We start from the raw sequence: 27,913 nt of genomic DNA on the forward strand, positions 1-27,913 counted from the left end.
CCATATACAACCATTGGCCCAAACCTTAAGGTCAGTGGACTCTTGCCTAAACTACTCAATGGGACATTTTTCGGAATAACGAGATGACCCCAAATCTACATCGGGGTGTCCAAACTTTTTTCATCTGGGACCACATATTGAACAGTATCGAGCATGGAGGGCTGCTGATTGGTGGTCAATGCAGTCAAACGTTCAACTGGGTGCATTTAAGCGAAGTTCCCCTCATCTTTATTCATGTGTAACGCCTCATTTGAAAGCTAATACCTTCAAAACTAATCTAAGCTTCTTCCTGGTTATGATCGTCACAGTTTCGTCCTTTTAGTGTTATCATCACGATTTGTTGCTTTTTTGACGTGTTTTGGTCACACATGTGTGGCTTGATCACAGTTACATTACACAAAAAAGGAAGAAAAAAAAAGAAAACGCTACAGAAAAGCAATGAAAACACGGGAAAAGAAGTGACAAAAAAGCGACAAAAGAGCAATTGCACCAGTGACAGTAAGTGACAGTAACGTGGCACCAAATACATTGTGCTCTTTGTTTTCAGTAGAAAGGCTGAGGCCTCACTTCAGGTGAAGAAGGAAGTCATGGAGATTCTGCTTTAGACAGAACTCTATATTACATGTTCTGTCAAGTTAAATTCTGAATCTAAAGTACCTAGAAAAAGAAATTAAATGTAGGTGAAATGGAAAACTTGTGTTGCTAAGTACCGCAGCAGACCTAGGAGTGACGGTAAGGCGCAAATGGGTCCAAATCTGCACCAACGGCCTCCCCTCCCAATCGGGAAGTCATCCAGGGGTAGCAAGAAAAAAATGTGTGATAAAATACTTCACATCATAACAATCCTATAGCCACTTTACAGCTTGACCTACAAGAAGAATGGCCTGTGAAATGTTGATCGCAGAAGGCGCCGGTGGACCCTGCATTTCAGCGCACTAAGCATTTGCAAAATCTCTTTGAATCGCTATAAAAATAATCCATCACGGCCGACTTAATGGGTGAATTTTTTTTGCCCTTCACAGGAGCCGATTTCTCCGCGGTTTCCCCGGTCCGTCCTGGGCTCCACCTCTCGCCTGTGGGCTTTGAGAAATTGCAGAAGTTTGCAGGTTTGTAGAGATTCCTGATCAGGAGAGATTGAGGGCAGAGTGGATAAGATGGGCCTGAGCTGCTGCATCAGCACTTCGTATCGAGAGCATCCAGAGGCTACCGCACACAGGATAGCCCGCCTAATTAAAGGTGTTCGCCTGCTAATGGGGGAGTTTGTATCTTTTTGAAGAAATAAATGCATTCTTCCCATATTATCTGATGGAAACAATTCATTTTACAGTTGGTAAAAGAATTTATGAGAAATGCATCTTCAGAAACCTTATTATGAAATGTGTTTATTTAAGCCTGTGGTTCGGGATGGGTCGGGAAACCAAAAGTGGGTTTGTGGAACATCTTCAGCGTCACAGGTTAATGCCAAAAATGGTTGCTGATAAATCGTTCAGGTAGTTCAGGCAGTATTCATCCTTATAATATAATGCTTAAATGGAGCATGGACGGTGGCTCAGATGGTAGAGTGGGTCATCTCAGCTATAGGCACCCTTAGGTACCTACTTATCACCACTGAGCATGCATGGAGTGAGGGAAAAACGCCATGTAAGCATCTTTGAGCTGCCAGAAAAGCATAATATATAAAAGGAAATACCTTAAAACAGAAAGATTTGGGTTATAGTTTGTACGCTGGTACCCCTAGGAGGGTCACGGGACAGTGAAGTGGGGAGCCGCAAGATGATTTTGGGACCATATTTTTTACATTTCTGACACTGGATTTGATGTATTTTTGAAAATGGCATACTTTCAAGAAGTTAAGCTAAATATCAAAATAGAGTATCCCGTTGCTAACATCATGAAAGATTTGTAAATGTTTTGAACCTTAAAGGAACAGGCCACCGTTTTTCCATACTGAGATATGTTCGTACCTGGCCTTCGACGAGTTAATACGTACCTGTCTGGTCTTTGTTCGTGCCCGTGGAAGAGCTTGGTCACTTCCAACTCCACCAACGTTTGGAGCTATAGGAATATGCAGGGAGAGGACTAATGCAAGCAACATCTTTAGTCGTTTTGCGTGACTGAGCGCACGCACAAAGACCAGATCAACTCGTCTAAGCTCAGGTAAGAACATATCTCAGCATGGAAAAACGGTGGCCTGTTCCTTTAAATTATTATAAATGCTAATTACATTTTTGTTGGTTGTTGGTTGAGTGATTTTGGGGGTCACAACCTGAAAAGTTTGGGAACCCCCTTCTTTGTGTGTTCACTGTTCAAAACCAACTGGAAACGCCTCTAAAATGTGACTTAATTTGTTTAACCAAATGAAACACGAGTGCAATTCATGGCTGCTCTCCAGCTCGCCGACATTAAAAAGCAGCTTGCGTTCCTCGCCGTGATTATGCGCCGAATCACTCGCGCTGTGTCCGCACTCCATTCACGTTTAATGGGCAATTCTCCATTTGAGTCGCTCTTGACACGCTCCCATCCGGCTGCGCTCGAGCCACAAAACGAGGTGCAAGGACTAATTAGCTCGCCACTCGTACGGGTCCCCACCGCGACCGCCATTTCCAATACTGAAGCCGTTATTGTGATCGCTGTGGGCATTAACATGAAAGCGCAGCGCCGAGGGTCAGTTCGAGAGGCTCCTTCAGTAAACACTAGAGAAACACCTTGGGAAGCGAGTGGTTATGTGAGGCAGGAAATGTCAAATATTCATGTTCTATGTTGTGCTTGTCATGAAAGGTGAAGGCATGCTTCTTTTTCAGGTATTTGTGGATGATTTCAAACAATCCTGTTACACTTTTGTTTTGGTGTGACAACGCGTGAGTTTCTTTTTAGTCGTGCAGCACCAATGAATGTTTTTGCCACCCGCTGTTTTATGGAAGAGGAGTGTGTTGAGCGGGAGCTTTGCAAAAAGCTTCCCGAGTTAAGGTTTGTGAAAAATAAGTGGCTATGAACTAAAACACCCATGAAGGCGTCACAACACTTCAAACATTCACCATGGGAGGTATTTTTTTTTTGTAGACAAGGTCACTGACATCCAGAAATAATATGTATCTCAAATTAGAGCGGTATTTTGCTTCATTCACACAGTTTTGTCATTTCTTCTTCCGCTGAAGTCTGTATTGTCTGGCTTTTATTGGGTCTTGGAGAGAACATAAACCTCCACATTTGAAAGGCTCATAATCCGTTCTGAGTTCTGCGTTCAAAACATTTTGTTTGCAGCAACCTCGATGCCATTAGCTGAAAAAGAAAACTTGCACTTTATCATGAGTCAATCCCTATACTGTCTGCAGAGGGAACTCCAGACCAACTTGGAAATCTTTACCAGCCCAGTTTCTTACTCCTTACTGTCGTTTTATGAGAGTTGCTGTTTGCCGAGTTTCATTTGTAGAAATGTCCACTTTAAAATGGCTAAAAGCTTTTTATAGTCTGGAATGTGAGGGGAAAAAGAAAAGCTTTGAATGCAATGGGCGCTGGCTGCTCTGCTTTATGCCCACGGCACTGGTGGCCGCCATTGCTCCGCCATTGTACCTCCATATTGCCGCTAGTTAGTGCCCCATTGAAAAGCATTAGAGTTTAGACACCTTAAAAACAACTTTAACGCCTGGTTTCATTTTTTTCAACACTAGACTAGATATTCCTCCTGAGATAATGCTGGGTTAGTCACATTTTAAGAAACCAGGCTGGTTTTCGTAAGAAGAATTTTAGAAATCTCGTACTTAATGAGGGTCGGACTGTTAGCATTGGAGCAGCGCGAGCTACATGTCAAGGGCCGAGTCTACAGTGAAGATCCCGCCCGTATGTCCTTTTTAGGAACATGCTTTTTCAGAGCTGGGGAGGGGGAGTCTGTAAATCCGCCATGAATTCCCCCTCGACCGTAGTCATTATGGTAAACGGGGAGGAGTGAGCAGAAGCTGTCCATTTATATATACAGTCTACGTTTGAATGTCGCACTCTTGAGAACGTCACCAGCCAAAGGGTCTATGTAGCGTCTTTGTCCACTATTGACTGGATTCCGCTCTGTCAATGCTTTGATCGGACCAAAGTGGGCGTCGAACGATCCCAACAGATGAGATATTGATTCAGCATTGTCTCCAGCTGCACGCACAGACGTCCAAATATTGCGACCGTCTCATTATTCTTTATATTACCACTGCGGGGACAAAAGGACGCACGCGCAGGGGCCCATCCCACGGGGAGAACTCACTAGCAGAGGCTTTTTATGTCAAGGTTAGCTAAAGTGACTGGGGTGTACATGATGATAGAGTTGGTATCAAATTCAATTAAGAGGAACAAGCTCGCACAATGGAGGGGGCTGAATGGAGCGCGGATGGTACACCGCCGGGGCGAGCGGTTGAGCCTCCGCGGGGAATTACCGCTCAGGAATATGGAGATGCAGAGGGAGATTGCATCGTTCGGCTGTTAGAAGACAAAAAGCAGGTGTATTGTGTCAGGAGGGATCGCGTCAAAAGCAAAACAGGGGCACGCTTGTTCGTTTTTCTTCATCCACGGACGGACGGGGTCTGTGACAGATGGTTTGCAAATTCAAATGGAGCTCGGATTACAGGCGCGACGCAAAGCGAAATGGACTTTAGATCGAAAACATACCTGCAGCTGTGTTTTGTACTCATTACTCTGTGCTGTCTTTCTGTGTCAACGAATGGCGTGTGCTTCTGCATCCCCGCTGACTTCCAGGAATCGCTCTGCTTCGCTATGCTTTTGAAAATGTTAAGTCGTATTTAGATGGAGAGCATCATTTATTTGGATTTTTAAGCTAATGGCAGGCAGTGACATAGATAGAGGTAAAGTCATAGCAGTTTGACTCATTTCCCATTGACATAACATGGTTGGCACAGTCGGCAACAGTTTAGAATTGTTTGCCTCTATCTATGTCACTTCAAGGGAGTGAAACTATAAACATCACAAAAGTGGTCAAATTAAAGAAAGCTGGGTACTTTTTTTCGCATGTACGTAGACTGTGCCTTTATTTTTTTAACTCGCTCTCGCCATATCAGGTTAAGTGGCTACGCTCTTCTCTCTTTTTCTGAAAACGCTGTGATTCATCGGTCGGGCCTGTGTGTGGCGCTGTGACACTAACCCAGATAATAGAACAAAATGTAGAGGGCGCATGTGCAGTAAACTTTTGTGGAATGTAAACCGTGAAAATGAAAGTGATTCAAGGATTAACGATCTACAGAAGAGATGAGGAGATGAGTTTATTCTTCAGACGTAACGGGACTAAGCAGAAAAAATGGACTTAATGGAGGCTAACTCTGCCGTGTTTTTGTACTTGTTTTTCTACTTGCGGACTGCAGTGGAGCAAAGAAGAGCGGAGTAAAACTCATGATAAGGTCAGTAGATTATGGTTAACAGACACCACTCTGACGCTGTGATGGCATCGTTTTAAAAAAACTTGCAGAGACGTCATAACAACTGAGCCACGTAAACGGCGTTTTGAGATCTTTCCACTCTGGGACCTCCTTACCCTGACTTTGTATGGACAGGGCTTGAATGATGGGGCCGAGGGACATGTTAAATGGTCTGGATAGTGTAGAGCAGTGGTTCCCAACCGTTTTCTTGTCTCCCATACACCTTTATTCCTTCATTTTTACCCCGAGTACTCTCCACCTCAAGGATCCGTCCAAAATTTAACAACTGAAATTTTATTTATTAGTTCTAAGTAGAGCGTTGTGTTTAAAATAAAGCTATAAAATTCAAACTTTTGACTAAAACGTTCTTCTAAATAGTGAAATGCACTGCATAGTTTTACCATTTATTTTCAGACATCTTCGGGGTCCCCTGACCCCTGGTTGGGAAACACTGGTGAAGAGCAGAATTTCCCAACTAAGGGTACTTGATCACTTGACAGGTGGTACTTGGAAACATCTGGTATGAAAAAAAACTGAAAAAGAAACTGAGTAGAAATTCAATATTACTTTCAAAGAAAAGCTAGTTTTAAAGCAGTACTAAGTAACTCTTGCCCCCAGAGCCCATAAGCACCCAGGTGTCATAGCAAGTTGCAATTTTTTAACTTGTTAATTGTCTTGGAGAGTAAATATTACACTGACAGAAAAGACAAAGGGAGAGAGGGATATTGTACATCCAATTATACAATGGAAATAATTTTTTCACTCAAACTTGACTGTAAATACTGTTTAAAGTGACGCTAGCCCGCAGTTAGCTTTGCCCATTAGCCTGTTAGCTTCTTCTTCGTGATTCTATTAGTGTGTATTGGTGGCTCCGGTCTGGTGGCAGTCAAGTTGCAAGCATGGTTTTCTGGCCAGAGACACTAGAGGGAGATGAAAGACCCTCCAATCATCCCATAAACACTTGTATTACCCCCACAGGGACTACGAAAAGAATTTATTTAGGTAAACACATTACTGCTTTAATAATGTATTTTGTATAGGAGTGTTTTAGCTATATTTTAAACACAAACACATTGTCGCCACAGCTGCCTAAGACTGCGTAGAACCTGTTCGTTTTCACGTCCTGGAGACTCGCCTTATCTCCAGGGGACGTATCGGAGACATCTCCGTAACCAGCGGCGCCTCTAGTCTCCAACTAGTCTCCAGGCTGGCGAGATGGGGCCTTTCTTTGCGCACAATCAACCCGAGTTGCGGAGACTGCCAGTCACTCCGCAGCTCCCTCTGGTGAGGTAGGCCCTTTAATGAATGGATTGTTGAAGTGCTGGCCTTTAAACCTGTTTGCAGAATTCTTTTAAAAGTGGTCCGCAAAACCAAAGCAAAATTTTTTTTTTCTGGAGCTTGATGAGATTTAAAAAAAAAAAAAAAAAAAAAGTGAAACATCCAGCTCCTGCACTTTTGCTGCAGTGCATATTGTGATGGCAGGTTTCAATAATTGAATTCAAAAACCTCTCCACACACGAACGCACTAGGAATGCTAAGGCCTTTCTCCGCAGTCATCAATATGCAATAATACAGTTCAAAGTAATTAAAATGTTTGTACTCTTGCCTTGCCAAAATGTGCTCACAAAAATTACGAGAACCACGTCAAACTTAATTAAAATTCCCACTTTTCTTTTGGCCGCGTTTACAAGGTTTTGGAACGAGGTGAAGGGATGAAAACGGAGGAATTTTTTCGCATTCAAATGGAAATGAAAGGCAGCGATGTGCTCGACCCGCTCCAATCAGAAGAGATCCTTGAGAAATAATTGCCCAAATGAGCGTGAGTGAAGCCTTTGATGAGAGACAGTTTGTGCAAAGGGGCGTCGCAGAATACCACCATTTTGGGTTTAAAGTTTGAGGACAAAGAACTGAAAACAGCACCATGAAAACCGTGTCGTGATTACTGTCTTGTTTTGAGCTGTACTTAAGCAGCTCTGACGCTTAAAAACCGAGGAGGAAGCCAGCAAGACAACATCGATCCCGCAAAGCCCGCCAAACACTTCTGTTTTTACAGCCCGCCCCAAAACCATAAAAACGTACGCATTATAAATAGGTTTGAGTGGACCCCTCATATTTACGTCAAAAATGATTAGAAATGGCTCAATACAGTGATACGTCCATAAGGCAACGATGAGGGGAAGCTACAGGCCTTTTTTGACCCACTCCACCATTAAATAATGTTAAGAATACTGAAAAGAAATGAAGTATGAAATATAGGATGTCTCGGAAAACAGTCAAATTCAATTGATCTTATCTTTCAGTTTCTTGTTTATTCAAGCTAAATCGTAATTATTATCCTTTACACTGTAATTGTCTAAACCAGTATGTAATCACAGTTGAATTGTTCCTTTGTAGTAGCCTGTATTGTGTTCACGAAGAAAGTGCCACATGTAGACTGTGGCTTTATTTTTTGTCCCGATATCGCCGTAACAGGTTAGCTTCACTGTCCCAAGTGGCTACGCTCTTCTCCCTTAAAGGTGTGAATTGTGCAAATGAACTCGATCCTGTGGCTCTTTGACTATTTAGAGATTCAGATACTCAAAGGTCTACATACCCTGGCAGAATTTTATTATTGGCTTTGTTGACAACAAAAATGTGCACCGTACCTACTGTGAAATATCTCAGTCTCCTGACCTCAATGTCATTGAATCACTGTGGGGAGAGCTCAAACATGCAAACATGCAAAAAAGCCCAGGAACTTACAGGAACCGGAAGCTTTTTGCCAAGAAGAATGGGCTGTTTTACCATCAGAAAAAATAAAGAACCTCATCCACAACTACCGCAAAAGACTCCAATCATTGATGTTGAAGGGGGCAATGCACAGTATTAAAAACTGGGGTATGTAAACTTTTGATCTCTTTCTTTTTTCATTTTGATTTAAAAATAGCAAACTCAGTTATTTCATCATAAATGGTTTCACAAAACCACTCACTTTTCTTTGAAAAATAGTTTAAAAAAAAATGTAAACCTTTGAGCACAATTGTATATCTACAGTGGGCGAAAAAAAGCCGAAATCCAGTAGAAAGTCTATGGGGAACTAACCAAATACTTTTTTTCCCCACTGTAGATCAGGGGTCCTCAAACTTTTTTTCTGTGAGGGCCACATCATCGTTCCTGACTGTGATGGGAGCCGGGCCGGGTTGGCTATAATTGTATTACCCTGGCCAAGATGCAGCAGGCCTCATTGTGACGTAGAGATAACTAGCCTGGCACAGTCATCCCCATTACTATATCCACAAGATCAACACTTGATTCCAGGCACTTATTTGTTTAGCTACAGTGATTTACAAGAATATAAATCAAGTCTTCACACTTTGTTTTAATTTGAAATACCACAGGTATGCCATTTATTTTTATTTTCAAATAAAACATCATTGCGTAATGTGACCAAAGTAATAACTGCTTACACTTGTGTTGTTCTTTACAAGCCTGTGTTACAAGTTTCTCAAAGTTCACTGTAGTCATTATTCACTCACTCCACACTCTGTGGTGGCAAGCTTCATTTACCATGTGGCTATAATGTGTTGTATATATCCTGATCTCTTTTGATGTCAGTGCTCTGCTGGGTGAGAGACTTCCTTTTTTTTTTAAATACACAGGAATTTGTGCTCTGCAAGTCGGGGGCCGGGTTAAATCATCTGGCGGGCCGGATTTGGCCGTAGTTTGAGAATTCCTGATCTAGCTGTTGGTGGAGTTCTTGTTCTCATTTACATCAATTTACTACTCACATTCAAACATCCTAAACTAGGACTACACAAGGTCTAATCCAGGTCAAAAGTAGGACAAAAGCAACAATAAAATCGGCTGCAATACAAATGAGAATTGTGCATTTTTGGAAAGAATTGGCTCTTTGAATTCAAAAAGCTGCAGACACCGGGCCTAGATCATCATATCGTTTATATTACTGATCTATTTTTCATATATAGTCCATTATTTACTAGTAATAGGCTCAAACATTTATTTCATTACAAACTGCGAAAGCCAACCAACCGTCTCTTGCTCATACAGTTCAGCCCAGTCCAACTCTCACCCCTGCAGTATCATAAACAGGGAAGACTCCGCCTCATTAGATATTCATTGCCTGTAATTTCTAAACATCTGCGCGCTGACCACCGACACACCCCGTGCACGCTGCAAGCACTGCCAGTTCTCCCTTCACCCACTGCGGGCGATTAAAACCCACCAACCGGGCCAAGATCCTGCAGATCCAGCAACCTCCCCTTCAGGCGGCATCTTTCAGCTGATCACCGCGTCTTAAGAGAAACGGAAAAAAAAAAAAATCTGAGGAATTGGGCGGGAAAAATATGATCACGCAAATGGCTTCAATCTGTATGCTAATTTGCCGCTCTCATCCGGGATTTGGCGTAATGGCGCGGGCCAGTGGCGAGAGAGTGTCAAATTGGTCTGTGATTGGAGTTAAATAATACAGTTGAAATGATGGAGCGAATGTGGAGTCTGGAGGATAAAATCAGTGCCGAGATTGCTTTGGAGTGGTGTGAGACATGCATCGAATGGCCACTTACAGATACTCGGAATATATTTGGGTGAAAACGACTGCAACAAGTACATAGGCTTGCTCTTTCTGTTTTAGTCAGCGATGGTGTCCGTCACAATCAACTAAAGAACAGTCAATGCTACGGAGCTGAACGCAAGGAAAGGTAACTGAGCTATACGGTAAACATCCATGTGCCACCGTTGCCGACAAATGTATTAAAGAGGGGGTATTATGCTTTTTTCAATCACATAGCCCCAGTCTATATCACACTACAATGATGACGAAACCTTCTGTTGGTTTGTAAATGCAGTAAATTCGAATAACTGCCTTGTATAAAATTGCTCTCTCAAAATGGCTGTAGCGAATGTCTTGAAATAGGCCTCTGTCTCTTTAAGAGTCTCTGAGCCTTTCCGACACGCCCCCTCCACACGCTGTCTGTGGCATCAGTGGGGAGGGGGTTCTGCTGAGGAGCAGTGGTTGGTTACTCGGCTGGTGACGAAAGCTCGGAGGCGTCTCCAGGAGGTGGGGGCGTTCCTCGGAGGACTCAGGCAAACCTATCCCTAAAATGGCGGGTGTACACTGTTCCATTTTGTCTTCCAGCGACGAACAATCACTCGTCATGCGGAAAATCGTAGCTATCACTTTCTGTTCTGGAGATGTCAGGTGTCTCTGGGCCAGGTCTAGCTGACTGAAGAACAGCTTCATTCTCTGTCAGGTACCTGAACTCTCTCCCTTCCATAGCGTCTGTCCCTCTGTTCACTGTGTTCACCGTATTATCAAACCATTTCATCTCTGGGGTTATTTGTAGAGGTTTATCAAAATGTGTTTTTCAAAGTCTATTAAGTTTGTAGCACTTTGTCTTTGTTGATTGCTTTGCCGGTCGTCTTCCTCTCAAACTGTGGCTTGTTGCAAGGCTATGCAATTCAATTACCATAACTGTCGCCAATCGTTTACTAAAATGACAAAGAAAACAAAACAACACCTTTACTGGCTCTTTTTCTGTCAAACTCATATTCCGCAGAAGTTCAAGGGCACTATGCTTGTTTACAGAAATGAACATACTTGATCAAGGTTGCGCTCCAACGTTGAAGAAATCCTTGGAGTAACTGTGTTTTCAATTACGACTGTAAGAATGTGGCGATGACTATTTTATCCTTGTACTCGGCATGTTTTGTTTTGTCCTGGTCTCTTGTTTTTCGGTGAGCGAAGGATAAACTGACAACTCAGCAGACGAGAAAAGTCAAAGAGTCGGAGAATAAGCGCATGTGGTTGAGAAAACCAATTGGTACTTTTAAATGTATGAATTGTCCTCATTGTAATAATGTTGACCAGACTTAGACCTTGTGCACAATAATGTGATTTCATTAATTGCAATACTACTTTTGTTAATATGCCGCCTCTCATGCCCTCATCCAGAAGGTTTTATTTTTCTATGTGGGTCAAACAAAACGGCATCTGAGGATTCGCCTGGCAGAACACAAATATGTGTGTAGTCTTGTTAAAGCAGTACTAAGTAACTCTTGCCCCTAGAGGCCATAAGCGCAACTGCAGGTGTTGTAACAAGTTAGAATTTTTTTAACTTATTGATTGTCTTGGAGAGTAAATACTACGCTGACGGGAAAGGCGAAGGGAGAGAGTGATATTGTACATCATATTATACAATGGAAATATTTGTTTTCACTCAAACTTGGCTTTAAATACTGTTTAAAGGGACACTAGCCCACAGTTAGCTTTGCCCATTAGCCTGCTAGCTTCTTTTTTGTGATTCTATTGAAGATGAAAGACCCCCCAATCATCCCATTAACACTTGTATTACCCCCACAGGGACTATGGAAAGGATTTATTAAGGTAAGCACGTTACATAGTACTGCTTTAACAATCAAGATTACCCAATAGCTAGGCATTTATACTTAACCATATACACAACTGTATTGGCACACTGATTGGGGCGGGGCTACTTGAACATTTAGGGCCACTGTTCATTTTATATTAAGCCCTGATAAAGACCAGGGGTCTCATTTATAAAGCTGTCCGTGAGACTCTGCCTATAAGAGTCCGTACGAGCAAAACCCAAACCTTACGTACGGAGAACAAAAATGAGATTTATGAAACCCTCCGTACGTGCAGCACTACGTAATCTCCCCTTCAGTGATCCCACCTGGAGCAAAAATGTGCACACATGACCCCTACTCAGGCCACGCCCCTTGCACGCCTCCATTACACCACATAAGGACATGCAAAGTAACTTATGAATGAGATTTACCTAAACATGAGGCGATCATGAGAGGGTTTTACCGAGACACCGGGAGCAGAGAGGGAGGGGCCTCACGCTGCAGCAGCGACAGCAGAAACCGGGTGGATCTTGAAAGTATTTGCAGAGTGCAGTGTCTCATCAATAAAACTTTTGGAAAAAACACTTTTAGATCGTAAAGAAGAGCCTTTTAGACGCTGATTGTGATATTTGCCAGTGCCATTCACGGAGCTCAAACTTCCTGAAACTACAGAATAAGCTTTTAATCACTCAGATATATCAGACAATCTCAATCATCCTGACCTATTGTACATGTTTTTAGTGGTAGGGGAAACCGGAGTACCCGGAGGAAACCTACGTAGACAAGGGGAGAACATGCAAACTCCACACAGAAAGGCTGTGAAAGGCTGTGAAGCACGAGCGCTAACAGCCGTACGTGAGCTTTATAAATGAGACCCCTGATGGTCGAAACATGTTGGTCATCTAAAAAAAGGCCTTTAAAGTACTTCCTCGTGCTGTTCGTATTTGTTTGAAGTGTCTGGATTTGCTGCTTTTTTGGACAATAAAAGTCACTTCAACTCCATTGAGCGGCGCTAGCCTGTAATTACGTATACATTACATACTTGGCACAGTCAGCATCAGTCGTCAAAGAAAAAAAAAAAAAGCCTCCCCATTTTCCCCAGCCTTGAGAGTCACATAATGACGGACTCTCGTTCCAACACCGAAAAGCACCTAAGGCCTGTGTGTGCACCTGAGAGTGGCTCGATTTCTGCCGAGAACAGGGGAAGCCCATTTGGAATATCACGCTCAGAAGTGCACTCAGACGCCTCGTGAGCAGATTGCATGCTGGGAAATGAAACTTTAATTATCTTGATGCTCCCTTCAGTTTGAATGGCACCGGGGCCGCGCGGCTCTTCCGCGGGGAGACGCGGGAAGGCAGGTTAATAGGGGTGCATGTTTGTCTGCCAAGTGAAGCGAAGAGGGCTTTTGTGAGAGGTAAGGAGAAGAAAAGGGGGAAGAAAAAAAAGGCTCATCCAAAAATATGTTGGTGCAAGAGAAGAGTCGCGAACAGTCAAAGTCTCTGCGGATGCTGCCTGTTCATTCAGTGTTGCAAAAGACTCATTCCTTCAGTTAAACTGTACAAAACACAGCAAAGCATGTTGCCAATTCAAAGAGTCTTATTCTTACATGATGGCTGTGAAATGGCCTGAAGCTGCAAATTACAGGTTTCAGTGGCAAAAAGGCTCAGTGGACAAGCAATCTGCGCATGTAAAGAGAACATTAATGTTTGAGCAGTCAGCGCAGTTGCACAGCATGACAAGTTTGTTTCTGAATGCACGGGGGAGTTTCACGCGTGTCCGGGTGTTAAAACTCCAAATGATATTTTAAACGCAGTTGATAATAGCAAGATTATGTCTCTGTTCATGGAATGACATATCGGGATTAGGGATTTCAGCAGTTCAGGAACTTCCAAACATTCTACAGAGCTTTTTCTAACTAGACTTTTGTTGGTAAGTAACTCAAAGGCTCATTCATACTTCATAAGATGCAAGAACTTTATTTGCCAAGAGCTGCAAGAACAAAATGAAGTCATTTTTGTTTTATCACCATGGATATGTCTTCCGTTATGAGATATTTCCATGGTTACAAGGCAAAAATGACTTCAATTTGCAGCTCTCGTTGTAAGTAATAGTTCTTGTGTCCTGACGTGTGAATGTGCCTTAAGTTGTCAGGGTTGGTCTGAGGGAAAATTACAAAAGCATGACTTCTAAAATGCACCTACCACCGCGACCAATGAAGCCAGCACACAGAGATACGGTGGGAGGAGCGTTTTGACCATAGATATGATACAATAAAGATGAGTGGGTCCCATTCAGCCCCATTCATTGAAAAAGGTTCCCGAGTCATGTGTGAACCTTAATGGCCGCTCTGTCTCCTCCTACCCAGCCTGTTCATTAAAAGGGCATTCAGGTGGGAAGCCCTGCACTCGAGGAGCGGGAGGAGCCTCCACAGAGCAATGTACTGGAAATGCTTCCAAATTTAGGGCTGATAAACAAAAAACAGTGTGGTTAAAAAGATTTCACCTACCCCAGCGTGGTCACATGGGTCATAGGGATTTTTAGAAAAAGAAAAACTCTTTGGAGCCAGGCTTTTAAGCTGTTCTTGGGACGTTTGAAGAATCAATGCTCCCAAGTGCCTCTTGGAGTCGCCCCTGGCCACAAGGGGGTGGTATTACAGCAATGTCAGCTCCCCACAATAAGGACCATACAGAAGCACGTTCCTCGCCCATTGGTTTTCTAAGTACAAAGCTACATTATCGCAGCAGGAATCAGCACTTCTCTGACAATGATTCAAGTTCGTCTAGCATTCAGTTTAATTAATGTTTAAAGGGTATAAGTACAACTTACCCACTGTTAGCAATGAGCGAATTGATACCATAGTATCGATATATTAATACCAAACAGCTACTTTTTGAGTATCAATACTAGGTCAAAAGTGCGGATAGCAATTTGCTTGTAAAAAGAAGCCACAGCAGCAATTATAAACACAAAAGGACGATTAACTTCAATGTTCTGTGCCAAAATGCTCCACAGCAGCAGAGTATTGAACTGAGCCATCCATATGTTTAGGTTCTGTTTGTCATGAAAGTATGTACATTTGTTTATGTATTTAAAAAAAAAAAAAGTGTTTCGCCCATCACAACCCACTGCTCTCTATTTCTTCGCCATTCTACAATTGTACAGGTGACAAACGGCTAAAATGCAGAATTGTGATAGAAAAATAAATATCCCATTGTGGAAGTTATAGCTAACAAAAATACTAAAGAGCAAAGTAGTTCTTTATGAACACAAGAGGACAGTGTGACGACAGTCGCAGAGAGTCTGCAGAAATCACAGAACACCCAGCTTGTATACCACAGAGGCTGGTTTATCAGGTCTACAACAAAGCATTTTACCAGGACACCAAATAGATGTGTTTAAACAGATGCCATGCATCTGGCTTAGCTACATGGTCACTCAGGTCAACGGGAGGTCAATTAGGGTCAGCAGCAGGTCACATGACATTGTAAACAAACAAGTATTATTTCACTTTAAAGGTGCTAGATGCAAGTAGTTACTCACTACTGCCACCTCAGGTCATACGTGTAACTGCACCTTCTATATTAAGCTGCGGTGAATAGGTCTGGGCTCATTCTACACATTAGGACATTGTTGAAACATATAGGAGGAGGAAAATACTTAATTTTAACATTTTTGAACTCCGTATAGTCCCTTTAAAGGGACTATAAGGAGTTTAAAAATGTTACATAACATCCTGCATGTCACCCCGGCTTCACCCGTATCTGAGCGATTTTGAAGATGTTGATAACTGCAGGGAGAGAAGTTTGGCCACATGCGGGACCAGAACAGACACATTTCTTGAATGCACCGGTCTATTTTTTTTACAGTTTTAGAATTCAATCAATAACATCACGCTCGGATTCACCACCTTCACTCTTTACCCTCGACTGAAGAAACACTGTCTCACCCTCGGGACATTTTTTTTCTAGACTTTCTATTCATTAAAAATAATTAAGCACTCCGAAATTCCATTATTCCAAAACTATTACTGAAACAAAGCACTTTCAAGTCTCAGACCTGTTTTTATGCGTCTTCTGAGTGCATTTAGGCTGATAACATGGGCCCATTACCCAACAATCATATTCTATAATGGATGGGGGGAAAATGAATAGCCAACTACTGCATTGAGACTATCATCTCTCAGACTAATTCATGCTGGGGAACAGTAGCCAGCAGCAGAGCCGAGATGTGAGCGAGTGGAGACAAAAGCGTCTATCATATTAATTTCTGATAATTGTCTGCAGTTATTAGGAGACGGGACCCGCGCAGTCCGGATCTAATTGTCTCGGCTTAATTACCATTGGACATGCTTTGTGGAATGGGAACGGACACGATAAAGGAGGAGAGGCGGTGCGGGGGAATACGACGCTCGAGGCAACGGCGGCGAAGGAGTGCGGTGCAAAGCCGTTCAAAGCCCCCTTCAGAAAAGCGGGGCTGCGGAGCTGGAGGCCGTCAGGAATAAAGAAGCACACAGTCATTATACGGGCAGTGCTGCTGTGTAAGCTGGGCATGCACGCATTTTTAGATTTTCAGGGGCGATTGTGACACCAGTTCAGATCTCAGGACGTTTTTTTTTTTAAGCCGGGCCGAATTTCAGCCTCTTTGTGAATCTTTTGTGAATTCTTCAACTGTGGTGGGCAGTAATGGAATGCACGTACTTATGGGGTCAACCTTATGTTCCCCGGGGAAATGATACCATCAAAGGCACATGCGGGGGAACGGCGGGACTTTGTCTGATTGTTGAAGTCCCACTGTTACCCGGTACTGGTGTTCCCCCCAAACGATTGGGGGCTGCGACAGCGGGGGGAACATCTGGACTTTTTAATACACCAGGTACTGCTGTTCCTCGAACTGCAGTTTTCCCGTCAATAGAAGTAGGGGAACTGCGGATCCGGGAGAACATAGGTACACACCCGAATTTAGAATATTCATTTTTGGTGACTGGATTCCTGTACAGTTACTCTTGCCATTGATGGTATTACGAGCACAGCTACTTTTCTAAAATCAAAGGAATGCAATGCAGTAGTCAGTCGTTATACTTCAGCTTCGTTCGTTCGTTCGTTATTTTATTTTGAACATGTGAGCAACACAACACCTTTACAAAATTTTAAACGTAAAGGCTGTTACAAATCAAAAAGACAAAGCAAACTTGTCAGTTCCCTTGAAAAGCCAAATACAAATGCACATGTCCAAAAAGGAGTGAGGAGAAGTTAAACTTATTTAACCCCACCCCCTAGTTCAAAAACATATTGATAACATCATCATTTTCCTGTTCCTACATAGTTACTCAAAACTCAAAAGAAAATTGCTAAGTAGCAATAAGTAGCTTCATCCAACAATGCACATGAGTGGTAAATACGTTCCAATGACTGTAGGCCAGATGATTTTAATCTTACTGTCTATATAATCCAAGTATTCAGAATACAGTGCTCTGATTTGGACAAAGTAACGGAATACGTATTCAGTATTTTGTAACGAAATACAATTCTAGCATTCTTCCCAACATCTTCAACCACTGTTCTGACTTGGGGTCGCTGCACTTTGTCCAGTCAAGGTTCGGCAACACCATGTGCCCAAAGATTGAGATCAGCCGACGCCCTGAACATCCTGAAAAGACTTGGTTATTTCTCCTTCCCTGACGGCACGGGCATATTCCAAGATGACAATGACTCATTGGGCTCGCGTTGTGAAAGAGCGGTTCAGGGAGCATGAGATGGATTGTCCGCCACAGAGTTCAGATCTTAACCCCATTGAGAATCTTCGGGATGTGCCGGAGGAGGCTTTGCGCAGTGGTCACACTCTCCCATCATCGATACGAGATCTTGGGGGGGGGGAAATGAATGCAATACTGGATCTTTTGACATTATTGTAATCAAAGCTAAAGGCACAACAGTGTATCCTGTCAAGTGTAAAAGCCAAATTAAAGCGCATTTCCCTTTCTGCCATACATATAAGCACACCTTGTTGAGCAAATAACAATAATTGGAAGCTGTCAGCAGATTTAAGTGAGAGGTAGGCTGTTATGTCAGAAATAAATTATACAGCTCTACTATAAATGCAAAGGGGCGGGACAAGTCCACCTCCGACAGTGGCACATGCTTCTTTGCACTGTTGCATGTTCGAACAACCTTCAAAATGCAGCTTTTCGTATATTGTTTCAAGCAGCTGATAACGGATAGATCGATAGATCGATAGATCGATAGATCGATAGATCGATAGATCGATAGATAGATAGATGGATAGATAGACACAAAAATAGATTAACTCAAGAGGCAAGTCGTGCACATAGTAAGTAGAGCTTGAAATTCTTACTTGTTCGCTTCCCTTTCACATAAATAGTGTACAGTGCTTTGCTTATGCTCATTCGATTTATGAGAAAAATGTGCACGAAACATTTTCATTTGGATTTGTTTTGTTCAGGTTCATAAAGTGAATTGACTTTGCGGCGCACTTTGTTTCCTTGTTTGAGAACACATTTCTATTGTTTTCCGCCGGTTGCGTTTCGTCTTTGTTGATGCGGTGCGTTTAAAAACTGAAACACTGCCCGACAAAAGAAAGAGTCTCCACAAAATGAAAGGTCGCGCGCTCTGTTATTTTGTTGTTGATATACAGTGTTGCATTCATTTTTTCACCAAGATCTTGTGCACAAAGCCTTCTCCAGATCGTCACATCCCAAAGATTCCCAAAGATCTGAATCCATGTGTGTGAAAATGATGTGTCTGAACCACAACATGAGCCCGATCAGTCCTCACCAAGGGCCTCATTCACCACATGCTCTTACACACACTTTTGTTCTTAAAGGAACAGGCCACCATTTTTCCATGCTGAGATATGTTCTTACCTGAGCTTAGACGAGTTGATACGTACCTGTCTGGTCTTTGTGCGTTGCCTTCAGTCACGCAAAAAGACCAAAGATGTTATTAGCATTTGGCCTCTCCCAATGTATTCCTATGGCTCCAAACGGGTTGAAGTTAGAAGCGACCACGCTCTTCCATGAGCACACTCAAAGACCAGACAGGTACGCATCAACTTGTCTAAGCTCGGGTCAGAACATATCTCAGTATGGAAGAACGGTAGCCTGTTCCTTTTAAAGCCGTCTTTGGAAGGTTTTTGGCATTCACAAAATTTGTTCTTAGCTGAAAACTTTCCTCTGGAAGAACAAATCCTAAAAACAGGCAGGAGGACACACAAAAACTCTCCAGTTGTGTACACGGTCATGCTCCTGATGGAACCAAAATTCTGAGTCATATTTATATAAACAAATAACTCTCTTATCATATGATTAAGGGGAAACATCTATCGATCCATCCATTTACTTCCACTTTTCCATTGCCGGGTCGTGGGGGCAGCTGTTGGAGCTGCCCAAATCACATTGCACCAGCCCCTTATCGCTCCTCCTGCAGGCGGTGGGTCCACGGAAGGGGTCTGTTGGTCTCTCATAAGGGGCTTCTGAACCCCTCTTTGTCTGACCCGTCAACTAGGACCTGTTCGCCATGCTAAGGTGGCGGTTCCAGAAGGGGTAACAGGAAACATGTAAATATAAATTACATATACTCTGTTTATTCAGTCGGTAATATTACTTGTAGTCTCCTTATCGGCAAACGGCTGAAATGTTTTAATGCCGCCGCTGATAAATAGGACTAAATTCGCACTGCATTAATCTTTCACTTTTGTTTACAAGTCAGGCGCACTTCTCACTGAACTGCGCAGGTGGCAAAAGCTTTTGTGAAGTATAGGTTATATCTATTGAATCACCGTTTTTCCATACTGAGATATGTTCTTACCTGAGCTTAGACGAGTTGAAGAGCGTGGTCGCTTCCAACTTTACCCCGTTTGGAGCCATAGGAATACATTGGGAGAGGCCAAATGCAAATAACATCTTTGGTCATTTTTGCGTGACTGAGGACACACACAAAGACCAGACAGGTACGCATCAACTCGTCTAAGCTCAGGCAATCTCAGTATGGAAAAATGGTGGCCTGCTCCTTTAAGTAAGGATTTTAAGAAGACGTTCATGAATGAGGCCCATTGTCATCTTGGAATATGCCTGTGTCGCCAGGGAAGAAGAAATTCATTGATGTTCAGGTCGTCAGCTGATCTCATTCTTTGGGCACAACAGCAGTGACCCCAGACCAGAACAGTTAGTTAAATCCAGGTGGCGGCTACAACAAATAATCAGAATGTCGAGTTCTTTCCCGATTACACAACATGTTTCGAAATAGACAGATACGTCCACTGACTTCATCTGAATTGCAAATACACTGTAAGGCTTTTTTAGTTCCTTCTCGACAAAAGTTGCAACGCAAACTTGCAGTGCGAAAAGTTCCTCCGCCGCTTTCACATTTAAAGCATTTGTTAGAAAAAAAAAAAAAACTCTTTTTATTTCCTTCCAAGGCTGTTTCCTTTATAAAGCGCCGCTCCCCGGGACGGTGCGGAACACTGTGTCTTTGCTTCGAGTGGTTAAACCTCGGAGGAAATCACCTGCAGGAGAGCCATTATACATTCAGCTTCACCTTTTTTTTACACGCCGAGCAATTTGCACTACAGAACCTAAACCGTTTTCCCCGACGACGCTTCCACCGCCTGACACCTGTTGTCACAAAGACGGCTTTTCACCATCTGCCACCCAACGACGTTTTGAAAAGACGAGATCCCCCTATAGCCTTTTCTTTTTCTTCCCTTTTTGGCGCCGGGGCTTGGTCTTTATAATGAGCGCTGTCACGGATTTGCGGTGCTGAGCTTGTGCGCCCCGGGTCACCGCCGAGTTCACGTCAATAATTCATTTTTTTTGAGACAGAATCCCACCGTGCATTCGCCAAACAAGCACAAACGTTATTTTGTTGCAGGCGACGATTGCTCCGACACTACTTAACAATGAACAAGTGGAGTATGTGAAGAACGATTCATTACGGACTAGACAGTAGTAGTTAGTAGTCGTGTAGTAGTTATTAGTAGGCATGCAGACCAACTATCTCATGGTTTGGTTCTGTTGACGCTGTAGGACCCACGGTTCAGTGCATCACAGTGCAAGTACAATATTTAAAAAAAAGTTGGCTTTGAAATAAAATATCCAAATGTTCATTATTTGGCTGTATTTGTAGTCTCAGAATAAAATAGGCAATGCCTTCTAATTTTTCAAAACTGCTTTATAATAAAAGCTTACAATACAAAACAAAATAGACAACAACACTGTCGTACACTCGTGTTGAGTTGGGAGTGTGCAAAACGTGTATTATGCTTACGTTAGTGGAAATTACTGGTAAACCCAAAGAATGTGTTTTTCTATCTATACATAGCTGTCTAGCCACCTTGACAGCTGACGGATACGTGGCTTGACAGACAGACGGTCTGTCTCAAATAACCCCACCTAGAATAGCAGCTTTTACTTGGAATTCGGACCGCCTATCCTTTTTAAGATCCGCCCTGTACATACCTCATTTGCATAATAGGATATAAACCCCATGTCTATGTTTGTTCTTTGTGAAACTTGTTCTATACTTTTCACCCAGTAAATATCTACTTAATCCACTCGATTGTCTCTATTGTTCTTCACATCTCATGATTTCAATATATATATAGCAGCACAGTGCAGGCCATGCACTCGTTAAGTGATAAGTTTCACTTTCCATACACAGCAGCTAAAACACTCACAACAGCGCATTTGATGTGAGGCTCATGTTTGAGCTGTTCCTGGACAACATTGCACTTGGACTTTACTGGAAACAAAGTTTTTGAGGCAGATTTTGACCAAGATTGGATCATGCGCATTTTTCTGGCGCACTGGATCTTCACTCCCCGCAGCCTGGTTGTCTGTACTCTGCAGAGTTCATGTGTTTTTAGAGGATGTAAAAAAACACATGTGGAGTCTACAGCAGGGGTGCCCAAACTTTTTGTCTCCGAGGGCCAAAATGAAAAAGTGCCTGTGGGTCGCGGGCCAAACACGCCGATGTCAAGCACGAAAAACACATATAACTGCAAATTATAAAGTTACTTTATTTTATTATTTCGATAGCCTACATTTGCATTTGTTTCTATCCATGTAAATAACATGCTATATTAAAACAAATGGTAACTATGGCAAAAGCCTAGTTTTAGTAGAAAAAAAAATCAACCATTGTAACAATTTAGTGCAATAAAAACAACACCTGTATCTACAGCACCTACAGTAACTTTACCTCATTTGTTAACTGAAAGAAAATGCCACATTAGATTATTTTGAAAGTGTAAGTTCAGCATCAATCCTTTTATAAGTCATTTTTTAACATATACAGATGTTGATGTAACAACCTTTGCAATAAAAAATGGAAAAACTGTGAAAGTTGATGCTACAACGCTCTGTGATTGATAAATACCAAGACACAACAGTGTTTCCTTAACTTTGTGAAAGGAGTGAAACAGCGCCCCCAATTTGACGCTGGTGGTCAAAAAGTGTACTGCATCCATATTTACCATTGAGAATGAAAGGAAGAGAGTTAGTATTAACCACACGCAGCGCAAAAGCAGGTCACTCTCTGGCGGGCCAACAGAATTGTTTCGGCGGGCCAAATTTGGCCCGCGGGCCCCACTTTGGGCACCCCTGGTCTACAGCCTTCAGTTCAGCAGTAAGTGATGATGACACAGGTGCGCTCTGTGTTTAGGTGAGCGCATACACGCATAGCTTAGATATTAAGAAATATAGAATAAAACTTGTACCGTCACTTGAGTACAGTGCATATTGTCAGATTTTTGCACCGTTGTTACAGTTGTTCGTGTTAAGTGTCATGATGATTAATTCATCATTTATTAAGGCTAAATAAGGTGTGGGATTATAAAGTGCAATGTGGATGAATTGTGCTCTTCAAAAAAATAGACTTGCCCTGCCTTAATGGCACATGTGCAATACATTGTAAGTTGTCTGTAACTGGGAAATAGCTATTACATGCTGTTAAATGAGTCGGGGGCAAAGCTCTCGATTTTCCGATCGATCTACGTTCCCACTCTCACCTATGGTCATGAGATTTGGGTAATGACCGAAAGGACAAGATCACGGATTCAAGCGGCCGAAATTAGTTTCCTTCGCAGGGTGGCTGGGCGCACCCTCCGAGATCGGGTGAGGAGCTCAGTTACCCGGGAGGAGCTCGGAGTAGAGTCGCTGCTCCTTCACGTCGAAAGGAGCCAGCTGAGGCGGCTAGGGAACCCTCGGGATGTGTTCCAGGCATGTCCTATTAGGAAAAGGCCTCGTGGAAGGCCCAGGACACGCTGGTGGGACTATGTCTCCGAGCTGGCCTGGTGTCGCCTCGGGGTCCCCTCAGAACAGCTGTGCGTGGATCGGGAAGTCTGGGCATCTCTGCTGAAACTGCACAACCCTCCACAAAGCCTCCACAACCCGGCCCCGGATAAAGCGGAAGAAAATAGATGGATGGATGCTGTTAAATCTGGAGAATCCAGGTTTCTCATTACCGGGAAACTGTGTTTATATGACCAAAGGCAAAACCAGAATATTAAAAACTCGCGACAATACACCCTCATTGTCTCTTTTTTTTAAAAGTGCACCCACTAAATGAACAGATCCCAGAGATTAGGCTCCCTATAGAGTCTTAAATCACATCGCCCCGGCTCCAAAGTAAAAGACTAATGACTACAGGTTTTTTTGTTTGGAGACGGGGCGGAGAAGAGGGGCCTGTAATGAAGTGCCTATTACTTTACTTTCATCTCATCACTTCCTTGAACAATAAACCGATGATAGTGTTTTAATGGAGTGGCTTAATGAGAATTCTTTATCATGGCATCTCGGAGATAATTCAATTTTACCTCGGTGAAGTAAAGGGTCTGAAGCGTTGAGCCCGTCTGATTGGGCCATATGCATCAGCGGATTATTAAAATTACATCTGAGCGCCGCACTGGTTTTATAGAACAGAGATGACAGCGCTGCGGCACTTCGGTCCGCTTTACACCGCGAGCAGACCGAAATGAAGGGCTTTCTTTTCAAACAGCAAAAAAAGTTGAAAGGAGCGCTTTTTTCAATCTATCTTTGGAGTAAATTGACTGGTTTAGTTTGGATGATTACAAACAAATAACATCATTAAAACCATAGACCCCTTTTTTTTTTTACTTGCAGTAAAATCAAGTTTGTTTTGTCCTGTATCAGTTTATTGAATATGCGGAGGTTGAAACAATAGCAGACAGCTCTCCGAGAACCACAACATAAAAAACCTCAAGGGCTAATTCAGGACTAAACCATAAATGCATTTTGAACAAGGACCAAACAGTGAGTACAATTCAATGAATTTGCACGAGGAGCGTGAGTACGACTTGAAGCTTGCGCACCACGAGCCGCACTTGTATCACTTCCTGAGAAACACCGATATGCTCCCTGTGAGTATTACGATGATTATGTCATAAAGAGCTAACGCTAACCCAGCGTTATCACAGGAGGAATATCTAGCTGTAGAAAGTTTAAGGAAATTAGATACCAGGCTTTAAAGTTGTTTTTAAAGTGTCTAAAGCGCAATGCATTCCAATGGGAGACTAGCGGTTATATGGAGGTACTACAGCAATGGCGGAGCAATGGTGGCCCCGTGTGTTGTCGTCACAAAGCAGAGAAGCCGGCGGCCATTGGTTGTGCATTAAAAAGCCAGAGCCCGCCCAGCTACCCTAAATAATTGTCTTGGTGGGCGATGTTTGCAACCTTTGCTGTGTGATGCATTAAGAAGACGATGTTTCATGAGCCAGTCAGGAGGCGGGAGCCCTTCAAGAAAAGTCTAAACCCTAATGAGATTCGCTTTTTCAGTGGGAATTTCCTGCTTAAAATAAAGGATAAATAAAAAAAAAAAGAAAGGTTATGTGAGCCCACTAAAGTAGTTATTTTATGCCGGTCTTTCCATGACAAACTCTCTCACTTCATTTCCTACGGCTATATACTAAATCGTCCTTTACCATAATCAGTACTCATGATGATAATGAACCCCGAGAACACTACTCCATGCTTTTAGTCCATCCCAGTCACTAACAGCAGCTCCCTTCTCCCTCTCCATAAACTACTTTAACCCCGGCGAGCTCCTTCCGTCGCTCCGAACTTATCTGTGATGTATTGTATTGGCAGCAGCCCGTGGAGCGTGTTGTGCACTTCAGACCTCTTTATCCGCCCATGCGTGCGCGTGTCGACATGAAACAGGCTCAGCCGCTGATTTGAGCTCGGTCTTCGGGGAGCGCCGTCTAATTTAGTCCAAATCCCGCTGGACCACACAAACAAACAGACCTCGATGTTCGGATCAGAAACACGGCCCGTCGCGTCAGCCGCAAAAAAAAACAAAAAAAAACAATGAAGATTGGATGTAAGGATGTAAGAAAATGCAATTATGTGAGATAGAGCTTACATTTAGAGGCTCGAGATGAACTTGGATAAGAGTTAATTGACTTCTACAGTTCGCTTTTCACACAGTATGTTTGTTCAGTGTCAGGTTGCCTTTGCTTTTTCCAACAATAACAACAATAATTGGCTTGGGAGTCGAACAACAGTAGTCGGTAGTGCCATCAACTTGACCTATTGATAAAACAACTCTAAAAGTGAGACGAGCATAAAAATATACTGTTGTTATTTGGGCAGCTTCTATGTCAGGCGCGATGTGCCGCACTGATTATTTCGCGCCCGCCAGCTCCGAGAGATTTAAATGATCCCTGGCTTTGCTGCGTGTCGCTAACCCAGCTTACACCACTGACTCCTGGCCATATTAATATCCCTGCACCTTATTTATTTAGACCATATTTTATCACAGCTCCCGCAGTACTTTCTTATTGCTATTTTTCCATCTGCTAACCCTGGGTCCTGAGCTCGGTTGACATTAGCTTTGGGCTAATATTCGGTACAATGAAGCCTCGACACGCTTTGACTCCTGGGTGAAGGCAGCTTTTGAATTTATCTCATCCAGGTTGAGAGATGGACTGACTTGTGTCTTGCCCAAAGGCACAAGGGTCAAGCTTATTAGTTGTGGGGAGAACAAAATAGGCAGCAGAATCCAGAATTGTAAACGTATAATTCTTTTTTTGGCTAACTTCCTGTTGGCCAGTGTGGGGTAAAGACTACTTCCTGTCCTCATGTTAGCATACATTTAAAATAAAATAAAATTTACAAACATTGCCGAAAACTTGACTAGATGTGAAGCCAAGTGTGTTTCATGAATATTAGTTCAGATACTGGTGCTATTTTACCATTGGTTAGCATCAAATTAATGTTAGCCGCTAGCTTCAAGGCTAAAACCCTTACGTTTATAACGTAAGGGTTTTATACATACTGTTCAAATACTTACTTATTTCTGCGAGACATGGTAAACTCTCCAGAGGAATAAAAGAGTAAAAGGATACAGTTGTTGCTATAGAAATAGCAGAAATGCCTTTAGTTATCTGAGCCTGTTCCTACAAATGTGCACATTTTGTTTGCCGTCTAAACCTGGACCCGATTTAAATTGAAGGTTCTATCCCCATACAAATGAATAGGGGAGACAGGCACTATATGTATGGCATTATATAATTTTTGTGGTTTCTTTATCATTAACATCTCATCAGATGATGTTAAGTGGCCACTGGATGTGAATCCGACCCTACAAAAAGCAAAAACTTAACTACATTTGAGTTAGCATTTAGCTCAGATTGACGTATCACGTATAGTTCCGACCGCCATTTTGAATACCGAAGTAGAATTATGCAGTACTACAACATGTAACAATATTTCTACTCAGGGTGAAAATTAAAGACAATTGATTGACAGTGGCATTTTTATGTACTCGGAGTCATTGCTCAAGAAGATAACAGTTAAAATACGGCCGCAGAGACACACGTTTATGTGACTAAATGAACACATCAAAGAGGACACAGAAAACCTTTCTCTGTGATTTTAACAGTTTGTCATGTCAACAGAGTCCAAGTCTGAGTCAGTGTTTAAGCTGCTCAAGACGTTAGCATGCTACGGGTTAGCAACTGTCATCAATCAACTGTCAGTGGCTTCAACACGATAAACACATGTGTGGCTCACATCTATGAACACTGAGGAAATACTACAGTGACAGTTCAGCTCTGACCTCTGTCACATGTTGTAGCCAAGGTTTGGAGTGTGGTCCAGGGTTTTCTCTTGGAGAGGCTTATTGTGTTGAAGCTAAATGCTAACCGGTAGCATTCTACCGTCTTGAGCAGCTTAAACACTGACTCACTGGTTTCTTCACATAAATGTGCGCTCTCTGGGGTCGTGTTTTTCCTGATTTCTTCTTGAGCAATGATTACCAGTACATAAAAAAATGCCACTGTTAATCAGTTGTCTTTCATTTATATCCTGAGTAGAGATATTGTTCCATGTTGTAGTGCTGCATAATTCTACTTTGGTATTCAAAATGGCCGCCATAACAACAAAAGTCACAAGGCACGTATAAAGATGTTATGAAGGTGTCCAGAAGTATATGTCTTCAACTGTTCACATTTCAATCTTTTCTCAAATGTTAAGGCCCCTGGACTTTATAGTGCACAGTGAACTGAATGTTGATTTTAAAACACGAACCACAAATCCATTCGCCTTTGCAATCGGAGCGATCACTGGATGTTTTGATGAATAACGAGCAAACAGCTGATATATGAGAACTGGAATGCGCAATGCCCTGTTTGTGAACTTTGTTTTGGCCCACCATGAAGCTATTATTATTCATTTCATCCATTCACGTTGCCAACTAAATCCCTGGAAGTGACAACACCACGGTCACTCGTATACATTGAGAAAAATAACATTTGGATATCGTTCCAAAATACAGTGCAGATCTGGCCCCGTTTGCTTCCAAGTTGGAAAGGAGGCAGTGCAGTTTGGTTCAGCTGTAGTACGCAATTTCAAATGCCACTGCTGCCCTGGGGACTGACCGTCTACAGTGGCTGCCACCGATTCTGTGCCCATGGTCCTCGAAAACAGGGCATCTATCCAAAAGTTCACAAAATACAATGCTAGGGAGACATCATCAATCTTAAGTTTACTTGGCAAACATCTCTACCAACTGTTACTGCGCTCCCATAAGGAAACTGAAAGAAAATGTACTTTATATGGATTTACATATTATGCAAAAATCTGCTTTGTAATTGTTTACTTTTG

The 27,913-nt window shown here is 42.6% G+C and overlaps 1 protein-coding gene and 1 long non-coding RNA gene across 3 annotated transcripts in view; both read right to left on the minus strand.

Moving 5' to 3' along the window:
* Positions 1 to 27,000, minus strand: part of LOC306972595 — a 117,388-nt gene extending 90,388 nt beyond the window's left edge. Inside the window, exon 1 of the long non-coding RNA XR_013793516.1 lies at positions 26,854 to 27,000. This is a non-coding gene — a long non-coding RNA (uncharacterized lncRNA). The remainder of the gene's footprint in view (positions 1 to 26,853) is intronic.
* unc5db (unc-5 netrin receptor Db) overlaps positions 1 to 27,913 on the minus strand; it is a 591,396-nt gene that overhangs the window by 435,465 nt on the left and 128,018 nt on the right. The window lies entirely within an intron of this gene.

The sequence above is a fragment of the Gobius niger genome (assembly GCF_951799975.1).
Source record: "Gobius niger genome assembly, chromosome: 1".
Classification (NCBI taxonomy): Eukaryota; Metazoa; Chordata; class Actinopteri; order Gobiiformes; family Gobiidae; genus Gobius; species Gobius niger.